At 31.7% G+C, this 26227-nt stretch overlaps 1 long non-coding RNA gene and 1 other non-coding gene across 2 annotated transcripts; one reads left to right on the top strand and one right to left on the bottom strand.

The window, feature by feature from the left end:
- Positions 1–1323: 1323 nt before the first annotated feature.
- LOC121215162 (small nucleolar RNA R71) lies at positions 1324–1430 on the top strand. The gene has a single exon (XR_005910891.1). It is a non-coding gene; the product is annotated as a small nucleolar RNA R71 (small nucleolar RNA).
- Positions 1431–4117: 2687 nt separating this feature from the next.
- LOC121214642 (uncharacterized) lies at positions 4118–5878 on the bottom strand. The gene is made up of 3 exons (XR_005910237.1): positions 5669–5878; positions 5296–5462; positions 4118–4369 (listed from the first exon to the last, which is right to left on the bottom strand). It is a non-coding gene; the product is annotated as an uncharacterized lncRNA (long non-coding RNA).
- Between the last annotated feature and the right edge of the window lie 20349 nt (positions 5879–26227).

Below are 26227 nucleotides of genomic sequence, written 5' to 3'. Positions count from 1 at the left end.
ATAAATCAATCATGAAGATTAACTCACTTCAGAGTTTGTAACTAACTTCTGATTAGGGTTTTAGGGTAAATCAACTATCGAATAACCAATTATTACCTCCCAGCCTCTTATTAACTAATTGATTGGTTATCTCCCGACCTTACTTTCTCAACCAAGATAAATTATGATTTACTCAATTCGACTTATATCCCGATCTTTTCTAGCCTATGATAACTTCCTAGGGTTGTCAATCCTAGTGGATTAAGCACATGTAATCCATACCAACTATCCCCTCTCAAGAAACCCTAAATCCTTTATTAATCACATCCCCATCCACTCACTAATCTCCCCTAAGGGATTTAGCCACACATGTTATTCATAATCTCTATCTCGATTGAATGAATCATGTAAAGAACACGATTGATGCATAAGAGAAAAGAGAATTGAATAATCGTGGATTGAATATCAAATAATAAACATAGTAGCAAAGCTATTTATTGGAATAAAGAAATAAATTGAATGCAAAATAAAATATAAACTAAAATACTTTAAATAAATAAACTCTTGAATCAAAACTGATTTTGAGGAAAAACAAAAGAGTTATCAAAAGCCAAAAAAAAAATCTAAATATACTCCTAAACTACTAGTGTTTTTTAAGGCGTTTAGGACAACTTAGTTACATCAAACCCCTAATGTCTTATTTATAGAAGTGTTGGCTGCCCAAACTAGGTCTTCGGTACGTCCTAAATCTTCGTATAAATTTGATTGCATGGATGAAAATAACCCTGAATTACTTGTGTAAGATGTCAACCTGTGTTGCACCACACCCTTTGTGTGGCGTGACACGAAACCCAATTCTATCCTTGTGTCATTTGTTTTGTGCTTTGATGTCTCGAGAAGCTTATGCATCACTCATCCCATGCTTCCATGTCAATTGGGTCTTTACATCTTCATCTTACACACTCAATTAAACATATTAGAACTACCAAAGGTCCATGTCGGCTTATTGGGTCACAAAATTTATAAAATGTGTTAAAAAAATTTATAAAATGCTGCAACATTGTTAAGACCCTTAGTAGTAAAATTCTTAAGCATTAAAGATATGGAAGATACCTGAGCTACAAGTGAAGTGAGGGCGTCAACTTAATGTACTCCTACTAGTTGTCTTCCTGAAGTTTCTCGGTTGGTTAGCCACTAGTAGTTGTTACTAAGAATTCTCTCAATGATTTCATAAGGGTCATTATAAGAATTAGATAGGATAACACCATTTTTAGAAGCATCTACCGCCATCCTCGTGTGTGCGTTAAAACCATTATAAAATGTCTCTAGCTGGATGCAATGCAGAATCCTGTAGTGAGGGCATTTTCGTAATAATTCTTTAAATCTCTCCTATGCCTTATACAAAGATTCATCATCCATTTGCTGAAGTGTAGTGATCTCGTTCCGTAACTTAGCATTTTTGCTAGGTGGGAAATATTTCATTAAGAAGCGTTCTGCTAGCTCTTGCCATGTGAAGTTGAACCAAAGTGGCAATTAGTTTAACTATTTTTTTGCTCTGTCCCTTAATGAGTATGGGAACAATTTTAGCCTTAGCGCATCCTCAATTACTCTGGCTAGCTTGAGGGAATCACTCACCTCCATGAACAATTTAAGGTGAAGGTGTGGATCTTCCATAGAAATCCCACGAAACAGGCCAACTATCTGAAGCATCTGGAACATATCAAGTTTTAACTCGAACTATGGTACCTCGATCTCGGGTCTAGCAATGCATGGGTTAAGCTTATTGAAAAGAGGCTCAACATACTACCTTATGGGTCGGTCCTTGTCATTAGCAACAAGGACTGGATTTTGAGCATAAGCGACTTTATTTCCTTAATTTTGATTCTAATTAGGACTATTTGTGGCTTGTCTCTGGGATTTTCGTTCTCATCTTCTTTGCCTGAATGTCTGCTTGATTTTAGATTCTAATTAGATCAATGCTCATAAATATTTGAAAAGAAAATCATAAAAATTAGCTAAGTTAAAAAAAATAGAAAATAAAACCTAATTGCAAAAATAATTTCAAAAATAATGATTAAAATAACAGCCCCCGATAATGGCACCAAAAACTTGTCTAGAAATAATTCGATTGATGTGCAAGTGTACACAATCGTCACAATCGTTAACAAGTAATAAAGTAGTGAGTAAGAGTTATCGTATTCACAGGGGCTGTTTATGCAAATCAAGTATTGCAAAATTAATTACTAAGCAAATCGGTCGATGATGAAAATAAATTAAAGTGATGAGTTTTAATTAAATAAGTATGCAAGTCTATGAGAGAAATCACAATAGCATGCATGAGTCAAAATAATTCTCCTTCCTGACTTATAAATATTTAAATAATACTAATGATGTAACATGAAATCCCATGGCAACTCGGCTATTTATTAACCCTATTTTAATTACAAGTACTTAGGCGTCTCTCGAAGTCCCAAGTTTAACCTCTTGTCTTCATATTTCTATGTCTGTTACGACTTCAAGGTTACCTTTTCAGGCATCATCTAAGAATTCAACTTATCAAATTATTAAGTCTAGCATATGTCTATGTCAACAACTTAGTATTTTTAATGAGTAGAAAAATAGATTATGTGAGGTAATAGTAATATTTCTATACTAAAATAGTTTAATCACATAAATCCTTGTATTATGCAAGGTAATAAGGTTGTCTTGAATTATTACAAACTTTAACCTTATTATCTCAAATATAGATTAAACAAGCACCATTCAGATATTGCGTCAAATAATTATACCGTTAGGATTTAATAACTAATTCTGTCACACCCGATTTTGTTTTAAGTTTGAAAAATTAGAAATAAATGGGGGTTAAATTGAAAGAATCAATAAGTTTTTGGTTTCTACTAAAAATTCTGAAAAACATTAGCATCCTATATGGACATAGTTAAGTTCCAATTCTAGTTTCGTTGGATGAGAACCGACTGGTTCGTTAGTGTGAGACAAAATGATGACCAATGGATGGTTTCTATAGAGTTTATAACCAAGCATGAAGGGCTATAAATAGATAAGAAATGAATTCCCAGGGTGAATTCTTTTAAGTTCTAATTAATTTTCTTCATCTTCTTTTTGGTTGCTCTGAAGAAAAGATAGTTACGGAAAGCTCTACATAGAGGAATAATCATGAGGTTTGAGTCGAAAAAGTAGAGAATCCAGTGAGCTAGTAAAGTTCTAAGTCATTGGTGTTAGTAGGATTAAGAAATGACATAAAGAATTTCAAGAACCTTTGAGGGATTTTGCATGTTTCTGGAAAACTGAGTTTTAAGTCGAAATTTCTCAATTTAATCTATGATTTTGGTTGTCCTTCTTAGCCGCCAGGAGAATGAAAGCTCTGGTGTTCGAAAAAGCTAAGCTAAAAGAGCAGAGAAGGATTAGGTGAGTTTCTATACTCCATTCCTGGGATGCTTTGTGTAACACCTCTTACCTAATCCGATTGTCAAACTTGAGTAATAGAATGTTACAGACAAATACGAAACATTTACATGTCAAATAATAGTTCAAAATTCAATTCAATATCAATTCGCCATATTTAATCATGTATAACATGCAATTCAATCAATTTCAGGTTTATATCGAGCTTACAAAAGCTTAAAATCAACTTAGCAACAAACAGGGATAATTTGAAACAAATACATAAAGATGGGAAAATTCTGCAAATATGGGTCACACGGCCGTGTGAAAGGTTGAGGTCGTGTGGGATAAAAGTGCAAATATCCAAAAGATGTCATACAGCCGTATCGTCAGGTTGTGTAACAGACTATGGTCATGTGCACCAAAATCACCCTAAACGTGCAATTCACACGGTCGTGCCATATGACCTGGTATGGCACACGACCATATATCATATCATGTTTACCTATAGAAACCTTTCATAACAAGATTTTTAACCCTAATTCACTTATGCCACAAGCAACACATTATACCAATTTTCAACCAATTCAAAAGCATCAAAATCATACAAAAAACATCACTTATAAAACCAACGTAAGTGTAATGCCCTCGACCCGACCTGATTCATCGGGTCTAGATCTCTGGTGTTACTACACATATTATTAACAAATTTAACAAAATAGTCTAATATTTCTCATTATTTTAAATATTTTATTTATTATTCTAACTGAATAACATAACGTTTTAAAACAGGGGAAATATTTTAAAATAATTAGTTACAATAGACTTGACATGAATCATTACAAAATAGAAGTTTATTAAAGACTTATACAGAGGACGTAAATCTTAGACTATGCCACTTTTCCACTATATGCATAATAGCCCACTCCGACACTAACTTGGCGTGTTCCTGGCATTGTCCCTCCAGGCAAAGTCTCTTCCCATATACCTGAAAAACAATAACAAACCTTATAAGTACAATAGTACTTAATGAGCTTTATTACAGAGATACCTTAATGGATATTTTACATTCTTTTATGAATTACTGCGCACCAGCCATACTTCTGAACCATTTATTTTAGGCGGATATCACTACAGTTTTAACATACACTTATACGCCAACTATCATGCTCTTATCATACTCTTATCTTCCTTATCCAACTAACTGACGATCCTTCCAAACATTTTCCTACATCTCTTTAACACTCATATATTGCTCCACGTAACATATCCTTGGAGTCCACTTTTAACAACCCATGCTTTAACACTTACACTTATCTCAAACGGTTATTCATAGACATTTTTCACAGGTAGATACATATACGTTTGGCGAATACTTACGTAGGATAGGATACCATTTAATTCACATCAGACATACCCTGATTCAATACCACACATACCCATATTGATAATGTACCGTAGATCATTCATGTGAGTTCCATATAATTTTATTTTAGAATCCTCTAAGCTCAAGATAACATTGACCCAGATTTAGAATAATTTTGAAGAAAACACAATACAATTTAGATATAGTGAATTCCACATAATTCGGATTCAACCCTCACATAATACAGATCAACTCATTTAATAATTTCTTAAAACTCTCATAACTATGAGTGCACCCATTTTCGATATTTACAATGATCACAATGAATACTCTTCTTATCATACCGATACACGTCTTTTAACACAAAAACTCTTAAGACTTATTCAATTATATCACAAATCTCATTCAACTCTTAACCCTGATCATATCAATACATTATTTTAGCCATCCTTATTACAAAACTAACAGAATTTATTCATATCTTACTAGACATTCACGACAGATTTCACCACATAAGACAAACAGTACACGTTATAAAGGATTCATACACAATCTCGTGTTTACTGTCCTGACAGAATCCACAGATATTGCCATGGGTTAAATTAACACCTTGATGACCCATTTAGCATGGTTTTATTGTCCAACATAGGAAATAAATAGCTCATATTCATGCAACTTTATAATAAGCTCCATCTTGTATCATCTCTATGGTTCCCTGCATAATAAAATATAACACATTAATAATTAACATGAAATAATTTAAATTGTGCAAAAAAATTAATACAATAAAGCTTATATTTTCATTTTTTATAAATTCATGCCCAGTATCGAAATATAAACAACATCCACTTAATTAATGAACAAATACTCAGGATTAGTATTATTATTAAGTAAAAAGGTGGTAAAAATGCCTAGAAAAACCTTATATAATTTAGAGTTTACAGTGGTTCAATGGTGGTGTGATGGTGGTGCAAAGTTAAGAAATGGTGGAAGAGAGAAAGAAAAAGAGAGTAAAAATGGGAGGTTGAGAGCTAAACAAAAAAGGGAAAAAAAAGAAAATAGGGAGGAGTATGGATGGTGTGGCAATGAGAAGAGGAGAGTGATAGGATGGATGGAACGAGTGTGGTCAACCATGCCTAGGTTCAATGAATCATTCATATGGAAAAAAATGGAGAGAATGGTAAGTTAGAGGCATAAAGGAGTGAAAAGAGGATCATGATCTCCAAAAATAAGGTATGTTGACCAAAAAAAAGGAAAGAATCTTTCCCCCAATATGGCAAGGAAGAAAGGTTGGACGACAAGGGGGCCTGAAGCACATGGGAAAAAAATTCAAAAAAAAGGTGTTGGTGAGGAAACTTGAACCTATGACCTAAAGAAAATAATTAAACACTTAACCACTTAGCCACTTTCTTCCCTGTTTTCATTTTTGCAAGAAAATAAATAAAACATGGGATGTGACCTTTACTAAGGTTTGAAGCAAAATTGCACCACATAGAAGATAATGAGAGAAGGGATTTGAACACTGATCATCAAGGACAGCTCCACCACTACTCAATCAATAAAAAAATTCGAGCGTGACCACTCTCGGTTCATTAACCCAATTTCTATTAACCTAGTTTTTGGGATGTGACATCAATGTTGACCATAGAAGTCTCAAGCCAACAACTAATATTATATCGTATATCTAATAATCAACCATTCATCAAGCATTACCAATTGATAATCTACCATGATTCAAGGATAAGCACACTTCAACTACACATATTTATACCATTAATTCCATTAAACATGCCAATTAGTCTTTAGAAACAACATTACATAATAGCCAAGTTCAAATTTTACTACTTTCAAAACTTAACTTTAGAACTCAATATTTAAACACACAACCTATATACATAACATATAACTATTCAAAAAAACCACAATCAAGAACCAAAATACCAACATTCAAGATTGACCAAAAATGAATCACCTATACACATGCCACAAAATCGAGTTTTAAATGATAGAAAACTACTGAATCAATACCAAGATAGTGTGAGTTTCTTGATGATTCGCTTGACACAATTCGCAAGTTGACAATCTACCTGGAAAAGGAAAACAATGGAGTAAGCATTACTAATGCTTAGTAAGTTCACAATTACTAAAACAACAACTTACCTCATTTTATAAATTTAAACAAAAAGTTATTCAACTTGACAATTTTGTCTAAATCTGGCAACCCTATATCAACAAGTTGATTTCATTCCATAACCAATTCATATAATAATCTGAACATTTAGCATTTCAAATAATTTTAATACCAATAGCATTGAAAAAACAACTCAATACCATTCACAACATTGCAATCAACATTTGAATTCACAAATACAGCCAAAAGTCTCAATGGTACACTTGTATCAATATATACAACCTTCAATTAACCAATCTAAAGATTATATCATATTATTTCATTTTGTTGTCCGAATTTTCCATCAAGTTCATAGATTTATCACATTTCTATATTGGCCCTCCGGCTCGTAGTTCCTCTACGTATTAGTAGTCAAAACTATTGATATTCATATATAAATCGTTAATGAACTTTGTATTACCATAACACAATTATCAATCCAGTTTATATCTCATGAATCAAATATCACATTACTTTCCATTTCCTATCTATTTGCAATCTCAATTATCAAAAACACTTTTCATTTCAAATTTTCAATCTCATGATTTCGAGGACTCGATCATCACCGTCTTAATTATACTTATCCCAATTTTACCATTTATTCCCCATATTAACTTGACTCGGACTTGAACAGATACATGGATCCAACCAACACAGCAGTTTGACACCCAGTGCCTCATCGGATAAAATACTTGCTCCCAATGCTTATCAAATAGTTTGACACCCAGTTTCTCATCGATATAACTAAAGTAATTTGGCACCCAGTGCCTTATCAACTCGTAGTCGAAGTAACCCTGAACTCTTCCTATCCTATGACATGCCAACTATATCCGACTTTGTCTGAACAGTTAATAAGGTAACCATTTTCAATTTCCATTACATAATTTCATCAATCAAACAATCAATTCTCAAGTTTAATAGTACATCACATAACCATACTGATTCAATTTCACGTTTACAACATTATATCATACTTTCTCATATATTCAATTCAGTCCTTATCACTATCAACCTAACTAAATTGAATCAATTCAGCTCATTTCATCACATCGTCACATAAAATATCCTATTTTAGTTCAAATTAAGGTAAATTCCATAATTATTTCCATTTACAATTAATCTTATTCAATTTAATCTTCTATCTCACCTTTTTGTACCGAATTGTAAATAATTAAAATTTAAATTAAACATACTTACAATTATAATTCTAAATACATATCAATTTAACACAAACATACTGTATAGACTTATCTGGTCAAGACAACAAACAAACAACTCTTTAAGGACTAATCATCACTTTTTGTCATTTCCCTGATTTTCTTCAATTTGGTCCAATTTTCGATCTATTCAATTCAATTCAATTTATCAATTCCAATCCTCTTATTTAATCCAATTATAAACATGTATCAACTCAATTTTATTATTTGGTTGCCCCTAAAGTTTTGCATTTTATTCAATTTAGTCCCCAAAATCAAATTTATCATATCTTTCGAATTTGAACTCCAAATTTTAAACCCACTTCAATTATGTCCATATACAACCTCATATTATCAAAATTTACAAAAAATTAATACCAATTCAATATATTCACAATTTAGTCCCTAATTCAAAACTAACAAAATTTACTTAACAAATTAATCCTATTTCATTTCTAAGTTTCAAAATCTACCATAAGCATTCAAAAAATTCCATTAACATCAATGGAAAGTTTATAAATATTTAATAGTTTTGAAAATTGAGATACGAGTTAGTTAGACCTAGTTACCACAATCTCAAAATCATAAAAATTACGAAAAACGAACCTGAATAACACTTACATTCGAAGGAAATAGTTTGACCGAAAGTTCCCAAGCTATATTCAATGGTGTTTCGGTTTCAAGAAGAAGAAATGAGGATGATGGTGGTCTATTTCATATTTCATATTTTCTTAATTTTTTATCTTTTATTTATTTACCAAATTAACCTTGATTAGTTTTATAATTACAATAATAAAATGCCTATAATTCATCCAGTAATAGTGAAAATTTTCTTAATTAGTACATAAAATTTTAATAATCAAGCCTTTCAAGTAATAAAATTCATTACCAATTAGATTTTATAGTTTTTATGATGTAGTCCTTTTTCCTTAATTAACTATTTAATCGCTAAAATTTCTGGATCAAACTTCAATTCACCTATATAAAAACTTTGTAATTATTTAATAAAAATATTCATTGGCTCAATTTAAAGAAATGAGGTTCTGCAACCTCATTTTCTAAAACCACTTGACTTTCAGTATGCACCACTTGTACCTTGACTAATTAACCAATTAATAAAATATATCAAATAAAGATTCAATATTACACTATATTTAACTCATAAATATTAATTAAATATATCTATGGACTCTCTCATCAAAATTATGGTCTCGAAATAACTATTTTCGACACCATTAAAAAACTAGTTGTTACACTTTGTGGTTGGCACGATTCTGTGTTGAGTTTTGTGATAATGCATGATTTCTACTGATTGTGAATGCTAAGCATGTATAAGATTGTTTAGGTTTGGGCATCTGTCAATGTAGTTCAATATACATGACATAGTTATGATTCCATGTCCAAAAAGGTAGGGTACTCCTTGTTTGTATGTAAATGAAATGCATGTATTGCATGATTATAGTGGAGGGGTACGGAGGGAAATTTTTCGATGAACTAGATGAAGTCTGGATTTGGGAAAATGGTGTTTATGAATACTGCCATCAAAGTAAACATATAGAGTATGTTGGGACAATAAAAATAGGGTAGCCCACCATGACGATAAACATGGGTTAATCCACTGGAATAGTAAACATAAGAGAGTCCGCTAGGACAATAAAAATGGGATAGCTGACCACCAATAAACATGTTATTGTTTATAATTAAAATCGTGCAAATAAATATAAATTAAGTGTGGTATCTGCAAGCGAAAAAGTTAAATTTTAATATATCTATGTTTACAACGAAACACTTGATAAGTATTTCGAGGATCGTACCCAAGGGATTGTAGATTGAAGAAATTACTATTAAATTAATTACAAAAAATAATTATTAATCTAATCAAGTCACAAATTAGCATTGCGTATCCAAATTAATATTTTAATTAACCTAACTAAACATAATGGACTTTCCTATTCCCAGTGTCAATAATGTGAGCCTCTACCCTATGATCGATTAATCCCTACTTATCTAATTAAATAATTAATTATCTTAGATTGAGTTATTTATCACCCTTAGCTAAGACTACCTTCCCGGTTCATCTTCACTAAGGATTACCACCGAAGTCACCCTTCCAGTCTCTTCCCAGGCATATGGATACCCTTCTGACCTCTCCACTTGACACAAATTATACACGATAGGACACCCTTTTAGTCTCACTTGTCTCGATATTCTATCAGGGGTGTCACTCCCTAATATACTAATTACCCTTGAATAAATAATCAACTTTGGATAAAGAATCATTTAACATGTTACATCCCAAAAATCGGGTTAGTAGAAATTGGGTTAATGAACTGGAAGTGGTCACGACCAAATTTTTATTTAGATAATATTTTACTCATTTGATAATAAATAAATATTAATTATAGTGATTGAGTAGTGGTGGAGTTGTCCTTGATGATCTAAGTTCGAATCCCTTCGCTCTCGTTAATTTCTATTTTGTGCAAATTTGTTTCAAACCATTAGCAAATGTCATCCCATATTTTTATTTTTATTTTTATTTGCTCAAGTTTGAGAACAAAGAAGTGAGTAGTTTAGTGGTTTATTAACCCCCTTAGCTATCTTAGTGGTCTAAGGTTCAAGTATTAATGTTCACAAGTATTAATGTTCACACTTTTCTATTTAATTTTTTTTACAATTTTTCCATGTGATTTAAGTTCTTGTCGTCCACCCCTTTTTCACCATAAATAGGAGGATTCCTTTCCTACAATATAGGTCAAACTTACCTTAAGTTGAGGGTGCATGATCGCCCTTTTTACTCCATGTCTCCCTCCCTTGCCAAAACTTCTCATCCTTTCCGTACAAGAGGTTTATTGAACCTAGACCTAGTTGACCAACCTATTCCCATTCTCCCAACCTCAATTCGCCATCTCTACCTCTCTCTTACTCCCATTTTCTCTCTTTTTCATTTATGTTCTCATTCATTTTCTCTCCATTTTACAAAATAATCACCACCATTTCTTTTAATCTTTTCTCCTTTCCTCCACCAAGACCAAACCCTCCACCATCATTCACCATACCTCATGGCTATCGCACCTCCTCTCCTCCTCTTTTTCTCCTCACATTGCTACCATGATCACTATTGCGTGCCACTGCAGGTCTCATTTATCCCCCTCATTATGCCGAAACCCCATAGCCCTCTTCCATCAGAACACCACTTCACCATCGTCAAACCACTGCTGCTACCATCGTCGATGAACAAAAATTCATCCTTTCTCTTCCTCTTTCACTTACTGATTCTTTAATTGATTAAATTTACATATTGCCTTCATTCTATTAATCTTTTTAGATCACTTGATTCATCAACTTCATTCTTTTCTCGATTCATCAACCATTCCATATTGAATTAAGTTGTAAGTATGGTTATTTGGATCACAAAATCCTTCTCTTAGTGGATTCATTTCATTGTTGGGAAATTTTACATTTTATTGTCATATTAATACTACTCTTTACCATCTTGAATGACCAAATGATAATCGTAGGGGAGACCCCTAGTTTCGCATTAGGAATCATCTTTTCGAGAGTCCAAAATCGTGGGGTAAGTGTTGGTGAGAACTTTGGTAACCAATCTATTAGTGATGAATATTTTCAAACGGATCCTAACTAATAAACGTTATTCATGTGTTAGATTCATCTTTCGAGTTAGATAAAAGTGAGATCGTTATTAAGGATTCTGGCAAATCGGATCTATGATATAATGTGTGGGATCATTACCATTTGTTTGTGTGATGTAGTTATTTTATTACATTAATAATTTAATTATATTAAAACATAAGTGCACTAAATATTCATGAATAGTTGAAAAACTTAACAAGATGAACACCATGTGTCGAAACCACTTTTTTATTTGAAAAATAGAAATTGACTTTAAAAATGAAAATGGGAGTCGCCACCGATCTTTGGTTAAGGTGTGACCGGATCACCTTAAAAACGGCTTTGGTCTACGAGTTTTAATAAGAAAATGGGCTTGGGAGTCAGTTACGCTTGCGGAAGGGTTAGCACCCTCGTAACGCCCAAAATTGGTGCCGAATTGATTAATTAATGTCTTAAAGTTGAATGTCAAAAATTTGAAAAGATTGAAAACGATTCCTCCTTTTATTAATGCCATATATATTTTTTAAAACAATACTTGGATAAACTTGGATGTAAAAAGGTCTTCTCATCTCGAGGCACAATATGTTATATCCCGTAAGTTAGGATGCAACACTTGAATTCCCGAGTATAGGCTAACCTTTTAAAAATATTTATTGAAATTTGGTATATTTGAAAACTAAAAAATGTTTGGCCGTTTTAGTTCGATGAGAATATCGAAACCCCGTAAGTTAGGGCACGAATCCTCAAAGTTCCAAAAATGACATATAGTGTTATTTTGAAAACTTTTGAATGAAATGATTTTGATACTTAAATGATATTAGACGTAACCTTTCAAACGAATAAAATGTGATGGAGTGACACTATACAATGCAAAGTGATAGTTCGTAAATTTAAATATACACTAATGTATGGAGAATAATCAAGTAAATATAAATAAGCAATACAATACATAGGAGCAATAATTTCATATCCCACATTATGCTAATACTAACACCAATATTAGAGAGCAAAATGAATTGAAAATGAATTATAGAAACACTAAACAAAATAAAAAATAGCGTGAAAGATAAAACATTTAAACTCATCAATGTATAAATAAAAAATTATATGTATATAAAAATTTAAAATAAATAATATACATGAAATCTTGAAATATCAATAATAGACTAAAAAAAAGATAATATACACAGATTTTATCAAAATGTTACGTGAAAGGAAAATCAAATAAGTAGTATACATAATAATACATATTGATTTAAACAAGTAAAACATGTGAAATGAAAGACCTAATATGAATAATAATAATATATATCAACATATGTAAGAGGTTGAAATAAGTAACACATATTAAAGTAGGGTTTTTTAGAAGGAATAAATTAAATATTTATGAAGATAGATTTAAACACATATATACAAACATAAAAAAAAACTTAAAATTAATGGCTTTAATAATATGAAATCCATGACTTATAAAATGAAAATGATTTGATATATATTATAAAATACAATCATTAAAAAAATAAATTCTATCGAATTATCAAAAATATATATAATAATACATTATGAAATTAAATAATAATATGATAATAATATAAAAAAACCTTAAATGATAGTACGCAATAGAATAATAATGTATATACAAGGGGTTAAATAAATTTATATATAATAATAATACTAATAAAAATTGTAATAATAATAATGAAAATATTAAACTAATTAAAAAGAAACAAATAACACAAAAAGAGGATTAAATTGCAACTAAAACGAAATTAATCGGGAAATAACATAAATAAAACAAAATAAGGGCCAATGTGCAATGCGCGAATAACAAAGAGGGTTAATTTGGAAATACTCCCAGCCCTCCAAAACGCTGTGTTGCGGCATGGACTAAAATAAAACGAAAATCAAATTAAAAGGCTAAATTTAAAAAAATAAAAGAACCAATTTGAACACGCCACAAAAGAGAGAGGACCATTTGCGAAAATCACGTAATGGCTGTAAAACGCTTGGATCCTCTCTTCCGGGTCGGGTCGGGTCGAGGCGCGTGTCATCGGCCATTAAACGGCGTCGTTTTGGACACCTATAGGCCTCCTCTCAAACGGCGCCGTTTTGTAAGTTTACTTAAACCAAATTTAAAAAAAAACATTTGCAGACTAAAAATAAGAAAAAAAAAACTAAACTTCTTTGTTAGGGTTTTCCCCAACTTCAGCCGCCGCAGTCTCATTCCCTTTCGTCGGGGCTCCACAGCAATCGGTGGCCAGAGACACGCCGATTTGGGTTTTTTAACCCATTTGGAGCAAACTCGAGGGCAAAAGTAAGCCTCCCTCTTCTTCCTTTTTTATTTTTTTCGCATATAAAATAAAGATAAAAAAATCAAAGAAAACTAAAAATAAAAAAATGAAATCGGAGAATCACCTAAATGATGTATTTTTTTACTTTTTTTTTTTGAATGATTTTTTTTGTGTTTTTGTATTGATTTTTTTCAATTTTTCTTTACATCCGTTTTTTTCTTCCCCTTCTGTTCTATTTGCAATCGGTTTATATACCGAAAAAATACAAAATAAAAAGAAAAAATATAAAATCTGTCATTCTTTTTCGCTATTTTGTTTTCTTCTTTTTTTCGTTGCTTCTTTGTGTGCTGTTGGTTTTCTGTAGGTGTACGAAGGCCGTACGGTGACGTGGAGGGCGGTGCTGGAAGCTGTTGGGCGTGCGGCGGCTAGGGCAGATAGTGCTTTAGAGTTTCCCTTTTTTGTTGTAATCGGGTTTGGGTTAGACTAATTGGGTTTAGTTTGCTGGGCTTTTTTTTGTGTTTTTTTATTTGGTTTTAATTTTTATTTATGCGAGCCCGGGCCAAAATTGGGCCTTACACCATGTAAATGACTTTAATTGAGTGATTTTATGAAACACATGATAATTGATGTGATTATGATTATGATTATGATTATGATTATGATTATGATGTATGTGTAAATCTCATCCCCATGATATGTGATGTATGGCTTATGTGATATATGTGATGATTTAAGCATGTGAGGCTTATATATGTGTATGTGAAATTTGAGATCCATGATCTAATGTGAAAAGCATGTTTAACATGTTAAAGTGATTATAAGTGATAAATAAGTGATATGTGATTATGAGAGCATGTTTACATGCCTAAGTGTAAAAGTGAATAATATGTGTTAAAAAGTGAAATTGCCATATCACATGTATGGCGTGGAGTTTTGTGAAAGGTGAAAGTTATGTGGTAGTTTATCTGCGATTATGTGGCTGTTATCGGCAAATATGTGGTGGTTTGTCCACAATGTGTTATGTGGCCATTTATCGGCATTTATGTGGTGGCTTGTCCATAAATGGTGTGTTATTGGATGGACGAGTTCTTGGGAACTCGATATATGGTGTGCAGCAGAGATGGGTGGGAAATTTTATAAAATGTGCATCGTTTTTAAAGTATGCATTGACATGTTCATGCATAAGTATCACTATTAGAACTCGTGGTTATTATGATGATTGATATAATGAGATTGATATTTTGGTATGTATGTGATTATATTTGTGTTGATCTCACACTAGGCTTTCAAAGCTCACCCCTTTTTTAATTCTGACTTTTCAGATAATAATCAAGGTTAGGACAAGCTCGGCTTACGGAGGTGTTCTTGGTCATTTTCATAAAAATATATTATTTTGGTACTCGATATTTTAGGGATGCGTTTTTATTACTGTGGACTTTTGCTTGGGATTTTCTTTTGGATTTTGGGTTTTGGATTTTGGATTTTTCTATGTGATTTAGGTTTTAAAATTATCATTTCAAAGATTTTAAAATTGATAATTTATGATGGATTTTTCATAACTAAGTCAAACAAGGCCCAACAAGGGTGTTTTCAAAATTCAATACTTTGTTTTCGAAACTCAACACTATCTGCTTACAAAATTGATATCTTATGAGATATATATTAAATCTACATTTTGAAAATAACAAACGAGTTTTAAATATGCAAATTATCCGCTGTGATGTTTTAATTAAAGAATGACACTTTCTGAAAAAGTATCCAAACTTGAGTTTTCTAAAGAAAAACAATTTCAAACAAAATTCAATTTTTTCAACAAAGATGTTTCTAGCACGATGATTTTTAAGAGAAAATAGCTAAATGATTTTTTGCGCCATCAATATGACCAATGTGATCTTTGAGATTCGGCCATAACATCTAGGCCGGGTTTAGGGGGTTACGTAACAAATAAATTAGTTTATTAATCGAATCATACAAAATATAAATAAAGCACAATAATCTATTAATTATTCATACAACGATTAATCGGCCAAATTAACAAAAGATAAATAAATGAAGAGAATAGAAGAGATAGGAGAATGCTCATGAATAAATATATTGAAGCGCGATCTTGGAGAAATCTCCGCTTGCAATTGTCTTCACATCATAATAGAAAATTTCCAACTAAACAATCATGAAAAGAAAAGAAAACAAAAAACTGTGTTTGATGAATGGATGGTTTGATTCATGGCCTAATTTGTGTACAAAATCCTTTTATTGATAGGCTAAAAGATATGCAGTTTATGCTCGATATGCCCTCAATACTTTGGGTGCAAGTAAGAAATAAAATCTACAAGAATCTACCAAAATATAGTTGCCGACATCATCCTTGCTTGTGGCCCACGTTCAGGCTATGGCTCAACACAAGGTTGCTATGGGTCAACACAGGCTGCGTGTCACACCATGACAGTCTTTTTGTCGCTTTGGACATTTTTGTCATGATTTTACGGCTCAAGAAGCTTGTGCATCCCTTTTCCTAAGTTCCTACATCAATTGGACCTAAAATTAAGTCTTCTGCATACTTAAATACACAAATTAAACCTTCCTAAGACTCGTTTTGGCCTAGTTGGTCATCAACACTAAAAAATGTGTTAAAAATACTTATTTTTATTAATATTTAATCCTAAGGCCTAATTACTGAAAACACAATATAAAATCCTAAATTGCATAACAAACAAGCTCCTTAAGTGTGGAATTGACCCGAATTAACTACTACATTTGGCAGCAGGTCAAATATCCCCACACTTAAGTCTTTGCTTGTCCTCGAAGGAAACTAAACAAAACAAAATAATAAATAAAATTGAAAATAATAAATAAACATGTAAAGAAAATAAAATGTACTTGAGTTAGCTTGATATGTGAGATTGGATCAGAGTATCGACACTAGGAATATTTATCTAAATATATAACTCTAGCTAGAAATTTTAACAATTCAAATTTATTTACACCCAAACAGATTAGTTCAATAAATTATAAAGTAAACAAGTCAAAGAAAATTAAATATATATATCTCCATCAAAATGTATATACAAATATAGTATTTATTTGTGCATAGTATAGTCAGTTCAAATTTTTTCTCATGCTTTGAACTCTAATGCGGTAATATTTTCTCGTATAATCCCTTATGATTTTTTTTTATTTGGGCCAATATGATTGAGATTTTTCTCGAGAAATTTTTGTAAGGGTTATACTAGTCATATTGTATTGTTTCAATAATCATGAATTTTATCGAGTATTTTCTTTTTAATTTAAACACCCTATATTTCTAAACATATAATTACCTATTCGTATATACCATTATCACTTGATATATTTAATCTCTTTTTCCTATTTACAGTTTAATAAATTGAACTAATTATTCTAAATATAAACAACCTAAATTATTTAATTTCAGACTAAATTTATGATCTTCTTGTATTTCTACAAGCTCAAGCACAAACAAAACATACAATAAAAATTTAAAAACTACTAAAAACAAAGAAAAATAATAGAAAAAATTAAAAAATTTTCTTATGTTACCCCTACACTTTATTTGGCACATTGTTCCTAATGTGCAATAAAAGATAAAGGAAAGAGATTACTCGATTAGCTTAATAAGTTCATCACAAATGTTGGGACTAACTCTTACTTGCGGTGTTGGCTCAAGATTGTAGTGCCGTAAAAAAATATGGAGTTCCTACAAAGAAAAGTAAACATCCAAAATATATATATAATAAAATAAAATCCTAATTAAACTAAATAAAAATAAAAAAAACAAAATAAAATAAAATAATTATTAAAAAATATAAAACCCAAAATAAAAATTAAAAAAGTTCAAAATTAGTAGGAATCAGGCTCCAACTCCTTGTCAACTTCGTCTGGGTCACCCTCTAGATCCGACTTTTCTTCGGGATCATTTTTTAGGTTTTCTTGCACCTCTATCTTGCTAGATTCCACCTTTATCTCGTAGTTTGTTGTTGGGAATTGGGCTCGCCTTAAGTCGATCTTCCTCACATAGTCCTCGTAGATTAGTCCTGCTTCTTGCATCCATCGAATTATCCATTTCAAAATTGGCAACATTGCCCCACCTAGATGTGGCTTTGTTTTGATAGCTCTTTTCCTGTTGCAACTTCCCACCAAATGCTTCACACTAGGTTTGCGTATTAAATACTTCGTTGGTTGTGAATAACGTTGGAATCGTCCCTTTGGTTCCTTTGTTTGCCGACACCAAATAGTAACTAAGTATGGACAAAGGAACTCTACCTTCTTTTTCCTTGCACAATGCAACATACTTCGATAAATCCATGTCCTCATACAGATTCTTCCTTTCTATGACATGGCCATAGTAATGTAGCTTGGAAGGTATCTACGTTAAACATGTTCGAGGTTGGGCAAACTCAAGTGTTGATAAATCGTAACCACATTCTTGCCCTCACAGTTAGTTGTTCTTGTGGGAACGATGCTGGGGAATTCATCCCTAGATGGCATCTCCATTCTCCCCATCCATCCGTTAGGAGGTTAAGTATCTCTTTACCATGTCAAATCCGGAGAGAGAAACTTCTTTTCCTCGAACAATTACCTTCATCCATACTACATCTACCTATTGGTTCTTCTTAGTTTCTTTTAAGGATACATAAAACTCCTGGATGACCAAGACTCAAAACCTCTCTATTGGAGAAGGGATTTTCATCGAATGGGTCGAAGGTGAAATCTGAGCTCCCTCACGAAGTTATTTATATTATCGGCTCCTGATTTGGAATTTAAAAGGTTGTTCCTCATTGTTTTAGGACTATGGAGCAAGGGAAAGGCAGACAATTCACAAAATCTTAAAGAATAGAGTAGCGAAGGTTGCTCGATTACATGTGGAGGCTTGGAGAGTAGGTCTTTTGATAAGGATAATATATAGAATCCATCTAGGGTTTGACTTGTCGTTCAACTTGGGGAATATCTCTGAAGAGCGCGTCGAACCAAGAATGGAAAATTGCTTAAAATGGTCTGCATGGCGCGACACGACGTTAGTTCATGCCCATATGTTTGCTTCAATTGTATGTCGCGCCATAGAATGTGTATGACGTGACATGACTTTTCCTGCACTTCTTCCACACATGTCGGAGTCCTCTAGTTGTCCATACTTGACCCCAAGTTACTTCTAACTCTTATGTTGCTCTCGAAAACCTATTTTTTTTCCAATTCTAACATCAAATTAAAAATCTAAATCCTAAAATCTAGCTAACAATAAAAACAATGAAATTTAAAATTTAAAAATCAAACCAAATTTAAAAGTAAAGTCCTTTTCGGAGTTGGGATGATCTGTATCACCCCCAAAGAAGAACTTCCAGTTTACCTTTGACACTTTGATCCATCATTTGTTCCACTTCCGATAAATTTGAATTAGCACCCTAGGTCAATTCCAGCGATGTTGCCTATCTTCGACGGACACGACATCCACATTACGAGCCACTTGGTGTCAAATCTGAGCTAACCCAAATTGTCTTCTAAAGTATTATTGTCTCGAGCTTCCTCCCTTCCATGTCACGAGAAGCTTTGGTTGCCTAGCTTTACCTTTATCAAATGAGAATGAGATAAACTCATCGATTTCTTTAGCTGTCACCTTTTCAGTTATAGCCAGAAAGTGTATCGGCTCGTCTACACTTTCATTCAAAATCAATTTAAGCTCCAAGTTAGTGGTTAATTTTACCTTTACTTCTACATCTACGTCTACTACAACATCTATTTCTATATCTACATCTATGTTAATTGGGTTGGAGACATCTTCGGTTATATTCAATTCATTTTCGTCTCTAGATCTGAACTCTTGTTGATTTTCAAAATTTAGTTCTAAATGGTTGTTTGTGGTACATTGGTCCATCGGATTGGAATTGGAAACATCATGTACGACTTCTTCCAATGGAGTAATTGCTTGGGCTCTTCGCCGGAAAAAATTCCTCTACTTGATCCAACTGTTGTTGGTTTCACTTTAATCTAGCTTCGAATTATTTCTCTTGACTTTCTTGTTCAAACTTATAGTCATACGAATCACAAGGAGTTTCGGCGAGATATTCAGATGCCCCTAATTACCGCTCATCTATTTCTTCCAACAAAGTTATCAGTTCGTTTCTTCATTGGTAAAGTTCTAGCATGAGTGATTTTTTATTCTCCATAATCTTTCATTACTTATATACTCCTTCTTCGCAGACGTCGTCTTCATTCATCGAATCTCAATCCCTCTCGTCTTATGTGGGATTTCATTTGAACACTTGGACTGCTCGTCTTTGTAATCATAATTTCATTGGTTTGTCGAATCTTCGTACAACCAACTCAATTTGAATTGTTCGTACACTGACTTATAAAATTCTAAATTCATGATTAAATCCGATAATCAACAAGGTAAGTAAAAAAAATTAAAATTAAAAATATTTAATTAACTAACTAACACAAATCAAGATTATTTTTTTCAAACACTAAAATAAAATAAAGTAATTAAAATGTAACAGCCCGATTTTTGGGTCTAGTCGGAACAGTGGTTTCGGGACCACAAATTCAATGAGGAAAATTTTATTTTTATGGTCTACAATTTCACGGAATGATTTTGTGAAAATTTCGTTCGAAAATTTCGACGTTTGAGTACTCAATTTATTTAAAAAGCCTAAATTGATATGTAATACCCCGAAAATTTTTACAGTAAGATATTATCTTTGGTATAGTAAGGAAATAAAGTGACAAAAAGGAGAATTTTGAGTTATGACAATATTGGGAAGTATATTATGACATTAATTAAAGAAAGGATTAAATTGCAAAAGTGAGAAAAGTTTTGTTATCCAAGAGTAAATACTCAAAATTTGAGGGGTTAAAGTGTAAATATCAAAAAGTTGAAGGACCAATAGTGTAAATATTTTAAGGGTGGAATAATCTAAAAACTAAGGAAAATGGATGAATTGGGACCAAATTGAATAGATGAAGAATTATAAGGGACTAAATCGTAATTTTATCAAATTAAGTGATGACTCAAGGATGAAATTTTAAAAGATCTAAAGGGCAAAATGGTCAATTAGAAGAAAGAGAAATCTAGAAAATAATGATGATGTTGGAGATATTTTAGATTAAATAAATAAATAAATATTAGTATATTAATATTTTAATTTGATTTTTAAATGACATTTTATCATTTTATTATTATTTTATTTAGTATATATATATGGAAGAAAAGATGAAGAATCACCTTCCTTTCTCATGCATTTCACGTTAGAAGAGTAGAGAAGAAAGAAAGTTTTGCTTTCTTTACAATTTGGTCCTTCCACCAAAAATTTACCATTTTCACCTAGAAATCAAAAGAATTTCCATATCTACCCAGATAGAAAAATGTTAAGGAGACTATGGGGAGCTAGAATATCAAGTTAGATTCAAGAAACAAAAGCTGGAGGAGAGAGAAAATCAAGTTAAAGATTGAAATCAATAGCACAAGGTAAGAACATCAAGATTCCAATATACTTTTGAGTTTGATATTATTGAAAAAGTAGGAAATTAATGTTAATGTAGGGTTTCATTATATAAGGTTCTATATTCTTATTATGTTAGTAAAGGGAAATAAGAGAAAGTGATGAAAAATATTAAAAAGAAAGGAAAGGAAGGTGTTATAAATTTAGTTATCAACATTTTATACTAAAACAGTTTTGGACAGCAGTAGTAGGTTAACTTTGAAAAATCACCATAAATCATGGAAATTGAATTAGAGAATGAAAAAATATGGAATTAAATCTTATTGAGTCTAGTTTCTCATAGAAGAAATTTTGTAAGTAATAGAATTGTAAATCATGAGATTATAATGAATTTTGTGAGACAAGGTCAGAATGAATTCGGGTTCCCTTGTTCTAACTTGGAAAAACCATTAAAAATTGTATAAAAATAATTATGGGTTATAATTTATATATTTAAAATCCTTAATGAGTCTATTTTTAATATAAACAAACGGGGACATCATTTGAATTTTATACAAATAGATAATTGATTTTTAGTGAAGAGGGGTCGGAACTATTGAATAGTGAAATAGGGGAAATTTAGAGAATAAACTGTACTTATTGGTTGAACAAAAAATTCTGAAAATTTTATGGTAAGAATATATGTGAGTCTAGTTTTAGGTAAAATTAACAGATGTTAATTTGGAGCTCTGTAGCTCGAGATATAAATAAATTAGTGACTCTAACTTAGACAGACAGCTTGAATTTACATAAAGGAAAATAGTGATAGTATGGATAATTTTGATTAAATGTGTTATACACATTAAGGATGAGGAATAGAGAGGAGGTGGAGGAAAAATTGGAAAATATATGAATGATTTGTGTGTAATTGGTAATACGCTCGATTATAATTGATAGAAGATGATATAGAAATGATGCATATATTTGTGCAGTATTGGTTATGGTTTAAGCTCATGTGGGAAAATAAAGTTCATAGTACGTGTGTATAGTATATTTGGTATATGATTTGGCATGAAGTAATGTCATGAATGGGTATTGAATTAACACATGTTGGTAAGTTTGATACATGAATAAATATTGTGATCATGAAATGGGTGATAAGGTTTAAATTATGAAATCTTTAGTGAAATGGTTTATTATGTGATTATTTCCAAAAATAATTATGTTTCAATGCACTAGCTTGCGACTATGGTTGAATGATATGTTTATGTCTTGTGTGATATGCATAGGAAATGAATGTGGAAAGGTAATGAAATAGTAAGTTCATATGGTTGAGCTTTTATGATTAATTGTTAATGTGGGAATGATATAATGTATCAATTCGTATATTGTTGTTAAATTATGATTATGGTAAAAATGAGAATAAGATGAGATTGTTAGTTCAAATTAAGGGATACGTAGGATTGAGTACATACGTTCGGTAACCAATGATGAATTGACGGATAAGTCCATGGTGGATCCATGGCAAAGTATGAAACATAGGTATGGTATTTCCGTGAAGAAAACCATACTGAGTTATAGCAATGTGAAATATTCAAGCAAATCGTGGAACTGGGCAAACGATGTACTCAAATCAATAAGATGATCCTTAATTTGACAAGTATTTGTAGTACAATTGAAGCTAAATGTTGGAATATAAGTTGACATCTGATATTGAGCTCGACTGAGAAAATTCATTATTTGAGATTGTGGTTGGCAGGAAATGTTACATTATATATATTGTGAAGAATTATAAAAGAACGTTAATAATTTCAAAGTTTTAATTTTTTAATGAAATTTTATAACTTGGTTCAATACGTTTACAGTGTATGTGTTCTGGTAATGCCTCGTACCCTATTCTGGTGTCGAATACGGGTAAGGGGTGTTACATAAAATTTAGAGCATTATCTAGCTTGTTTGTCTTTCGATTGATACTATTTTACTGTAATCAATCTAATAAAAATTTCACCATCGCAATCCCCGACAACAACGCCAACAACTTGACTGCCTATAAACGTGTTACCATTTATAGTTAAAATCGTGCTAATAAATACATATAAATTAAGTGCGGTATCTGCAAGCAAACATGTCAAATTGTACTATAGTTTTGTTTAAAACGAAACACTTGGTATGTATTCCGAGGATCGAACCCAAGGGATTCCAAATTGGAGATATTAATATTAAATTAATTATAGAAAATAATTACTAATCTAATCATGTCACCAATTAGTAGTGCGAATCCAAACTAATATTTGAATTAAACTAATTAAATTAATTAACCTAACTAGACATAATGGACTTTCCCATCCTAGTGTAGACAATGCGAGCCTCTAGCCTATGATCGATTAAATCCCTACTTAACTAATTAAATAATTAATTATCCTAGATTAAATTATTTATCACCCTTAGCTAAGACTACCCTTCCGGTTCATCTTCACTAAGGATTACCACCTAAGTCACCCTTCCTGTCTTTTTCTAGGCATACGGATACCCTTCCGATCTCATTGGTTGGCACAAGTTATACACGACAGGTACCCTTCTGGTCTCACCTATCTCGATATTCTGTTAGGGGTGTCACTCCCTAATATACTAAGTACATTCGAATAAATAATCAACTTCGGATAAAGAATCACTTAACAAATAAATTAGTTTATAAATCGAATCATGCAAAATATAAATAAAGCATAATAATCTATTCAATTATTCATACAACAATTAATCAGCCAAATTAACGAAAGATAAATAAAAGAAGAAGAAAAGATAGGAGAATTCTTATAAATAAATATATTGAAGCGCAGATCCGGAACAATCTTCCCTAGCTATTGTCTTCACATCGGAATAGAAAATTTCTGACTAAACAAACATGAAAAGAAATGAAAACTAAAAACTATGTTTGATGAATGCGTTGATGGATTGATACCTTAATTTGAGTCTTTTGGTTGAAAGCCAAATATCTTGATTTCTAGGTTTTTCCCCAAAGCCATAATTGACTTGAAAAATACAGAAGATGTCTTATGTTAAATTGCTACTACCACCATAGACTACCATTGTTGTCACAATAGACATTGTTGTCGTTGTCGTTGGGCCATTATTGTCCCCACCTTCGGCTATCGTCAACCACCATCGACCACCACTATCGGACCATCAGTAGTCTCTGCTACCGAACCAACATCGGTTTTTTAATGGTTGGCTGGTTCAGGTTTGTGTCGTCTCGATTAGTCTTGGTGTGTTTCGGTTCTCCAAGATTCATAAAAAAATCGGTTACATAATTCTTATGTTCATTTTCGGCTCATATGAATTATTTAAAAAATAAACTTATAAAATAATTCCTACGTGGAGACGGTAGTCCACAATCTGATTACATATCCTAAAAAAATTAATAATAATTACAACTAAATTTCTAAGACTTATGTGATTATGTGCTTCCTAGACTTTTAACCCAACACTTTATAATTTAATCCGACTCATTACATGTTTTTCTATTTTCCAAAATAAATATTATTTATAAATTTAAATTAATTAATTTTTGAATTAAATGATTTTTTTCAACCCAATTCTAATTTTATTAAAGTCATGACAACTTTACCGTAAAAGAATCTATGAAAAATATATTTAATTTCTACATTCAACAAATTTCACAATAACCAATTGATTTAATTCCATTTTTGAACTTTAATTATTTAATTAAATAATAGATAAAAAAACTTAAATTAATTCTCAGGTTATTTTCATACTTAGTGAGAAACCACATTTATTTCTGTATGTAACTCATTTTTCTAGCTTCATCACTTTTGTTCATTGAACATGCAATTCATTTCTGATTTTAACTAGTTAACGGAGGGACCAATTGAACATATGTATTTTATGGCTCAAATGATTTATAATTAAGTTCTAAATTTTCGTTTATTAATTATAAACTCATTTAGTTACGAAGTCATTCTACTATAGTATAGTGACTGAGTTCTCCTGAATTACATACCATTACGAAAGTTACTTGACCAGTGCTCATCCAATGACCTTGTCATAAGTGTGTTACCCTCATAAGATACCTTAATCTCTTTGGAATAAATCTATTCTTCCAATATGATCCTATTTTATCTCATGGTAACCGTCTCATCTTCTTTTATGAAAAAGTCAATTACTATCGAATAGTAATTAAGTCATTTATCATAAAGGCAAATGACCCGTGATCACGTTTACTTTTCATCTATCATGTAATTCCAACGAGAAAAATATCATTTAACCATTTCTTGGCCTATGAATTCCACTATTGTGAATGATGCTATCTACTGTAGAAGTTACATACCCAACGCACCAGCTTTCGGTTCCTTATCTATTTGAGTTCAGACTTTTACTTACATCAAAGCATACGAGTCACAATACATAGTCCATCATCCACTCAAGATTGAGATATGTCACACTATGAATGTCACAACTGAATAAATCCATAAACAGATTCAAGATTAAGGTTAGTTAGTCACACCTATGTCTCTATCTTCTCAAGTTATCTACTTTGATGCCCAAGACAAAACATCCACTATTGGACTTGATATACGACATATTAATCTTTCAACCGGTTTGCTTATTTCGGATTAGACTTAGGATATGTTTAGGTTATCTACTAATACAAACTATCTTTCTATACTACGATCCGACCACGTAATACTGCCTAGTATTACTTAAATATTAGATAACCAATGAATCAATATTTGCTTCCATTTTGC

Source organism: Gossypium hirsutum, chromosome D02 (genome assembly GCF_007990345.1).
Source record: "Gossypium hirsutum isolate 1008001.06 chromosome D02, Gossypium_hirsutum_v2.1, whole genome shotgun sequence".
NCBI lineage: Eukaryota > Viridiplantae > Streptophyta > Magnoliopsida > Malvales > Malvaceae > Gossypium > Gossypium hirsutum.
This window is presented reverse-complemented; position numbering and strand designations above follow the sequence as displayed.